The sequence below is a fragment of the Palaemon carinicauda genome, chromosome 1 (assembly GCF_036898095.1).
Source record: "Palaemon carinicauda isolate YSFRI2023 chromosome 1, ASM3689809v2, whole genome shotgun sequence".
NCBI classification, from domain to species: domain Eukaryota; kingdom Metazoa; phylum Arthropoda; class Malacostraca; order Decapoda; family Palaemonidae; genus Palaemon; species Palaemon carinicauda.
The window spans coordinates 332,825,947-332,828,446 of record NC_090725.1 but is presented as its reverse complement, the minus strand read 5'-3'; the positions used below and the strand labels follow the sequence as shown (position 1 = coordinate 332,828,446).

At 31.8% G+C, this 2,500-nt stretch overlaps 1 protein-coding gene across 1 annotated transcript in view; it reads right to left on the bottom strand.

Annotated features, from left to right (window-relative positions):
• The window catches only part of LOC137641069 (uncharacterized), a 22,773-nt gene that overhangs the window by 461 nt on the left and 19,812 nt on the right, over positions 1-2,500 (bottom strand). The gene's annotated exons all lie outside the window — the stretch shown is intronic.

The window sequence follows — 2,500 nt, the reverse complement described above, 5'->3', positions numbered from 1 at the left end:
ATATAAAAAAGCAATGTCTAAAAAATACAAGTAATTCACACTAGCCTTGTCTAAGAGAATTGTATAAACAAGATAGAAGTATTTATGAAGAAATATGCATCATTACATATATTAAACGTTTGTGGAGCTTTCATTAATTGTATAAATGTTTGAACTAATGGATTAATCTTATTGCCTCTGTACCATGGTCTTCCTCTGTCTTGGGTTAGAGTTCTCTTGTTTGAGGGTACAGTCGTGTACACTGTTCTATCTTATTTCTCTACCTCTTGTTTTGTTCAAGTTTTTATAGTTTATATAGGAGATATATATTTTAATGTTGCTGTTTTTAATATTTTATTTTTCCCTGTTTCCTTTCCTCACTGGGCTATTGTCCCTGTTGGAGCCCCTGGGCTTAGGCATCCTGCTTTTCCAACTAGTGTCGTAGCTTAGCTAATAATGATAATAATAATAATAATAATAATAATAATAATGATAATAATAATAATAATAATAATAATAATAATAATAATAATAATAATAATAATAATAATAATAATAATAAGGAGGTGAACTTTAAAAACAGGTTGTCTTAAAAGTAATATAAATTATTGATACGTTTTATTAAATAATCTAATATCGTTAATATTAACGTTTTATTGATGGACAATTGATTCGCTAGGTAATATTTCATTGAAAGTATTACAGGTATTAATGGGGAAATTGATACTACTGAGAATTGAAGTATAATTCTTACATTGCGTTAAATCATGAATGGAACAGAAAATCATAACATTGGTCATAGGTAGTTGGTTGGTCAGGGCACCAGCCACCCGTTGAGATACTACCTCTAGAGAGTTATTATTATTATTATTATTATTATTATTATTACTTGCTAAGCTACAACTCTAGTTGGAAAAGCAGGATGATATAAGCCCAAAGCCTCCAACAGGGAAAATAGCCCAGTGAGGAAATGAAACAAGGAAAATATCTTAAGATTAGTAACAATATTAAAATAAATATATCCTATACAAACTATAAAAACTTGAACCAAACAAGAAGAGAAATAAGAGAGAATAGTGTTCCCGAGTGTACCCTCAAGCAAGAGAACTCTAACCCAAGACAGTGAAAGACCATGCAGTTATTGTGTCCTTTGATTGGCTAGGCAGTAATTCATGGGATCCCTCTCTCTGGTTACGGCTCCTTTTGTCTTTGCCTACACATACGCCGAATAGTCTGGCCTATTCTTTACATATTCTCCTCTGTCCTCATATACCTGACCACACTGAGATTACCAAACAATTTTTCTTCACCCAAGGGGTTAACTACTGCACTGTAATTGTTTAGTGGTTACTTTCCTCACGGTAAGGGTAGAAGAGATTCTTTAGCTATGATAAGCAGCTCTTTTAAGAGAAGGTCACTCCAAAATCAAACCATTGTTCTCTAGTCTTGGATAGTGCCATAGCCTCTGTACCATGGTCGTCCAATGACTTGGGTTAGAGTTCTCTTGCTTGAGGGTACACTCGGGCACGCTGTTTTATCTTATCTCTCTTCCTCTTTTTTCATTGTTCTTTAGTCTTGGATAGTGCCATAGCCTTTGTACCATGGTCGTCCAATGTCTTGGATTAGAGTTCTCTTGCTTGAGGGTACACTCGGGCACACTGTTTTATCTTATTTCTCTTCCTCTTATATATGAAGGATTTAATTTATTGTCGTTACTGTTCTGAACATATTTGATTATGATTGTTTATTCTCCTCTTGTAGTTTATTTATTTTATTTCCTTTCCTCACTGGGCTATTTTTCCTGTTAGCCCTTGGGATTATAGCATCTTGCTTTTCCAGCTAGGGTTATAGCTTAGCTTGTAATAATAATTATTATAATAACTGAGCATTGAACCATGGATCATATATACATACATATACTGTATATATGTATATATATATATATATATATATATATATATATATATATATATATATATATATATATATAATGTAATATATATAGGTAAATTCAAACTTGCGGAAAATGTTTTTATGTTTTTATTTTGTATATAGGAAAGCTCTGTTTTAATGTTGTTAATGTTCTTAATATATTTTATTTTAATTGTTTATTACTTCTTAAATAGTTAGTTATTTCCTTATATCCTTTCCTCGCTAGGAAATTTTTCCTTGTTGGAGCCCTTGGGTTGATAAAATCCTGCTTTTCAAACAAGGGTTGTAGCTTGGCTAGAATAAGGATAATAATAATACATAATTCTTAATCAATACCACGTATCTTTATTACTTCTCTTAAAGTTTAGTTATTTCCTTATTTCCCTTCCTCACTGGGCTATTTTTCCCTGCTGGAGCACTTGGGCTTATAGCCTCCTGCTTTTCAAAATCGGGTTGTAGCTTAGCTAGAATAATGATAATAATAATATATAATTCTTAATCAATATCACGTATCTTTATTACTTCTCATATAGTTTATTTATTTCCTTATTTCCTTTCCTCACTGGGCTATTTTTCCCTGTTGGAGCCC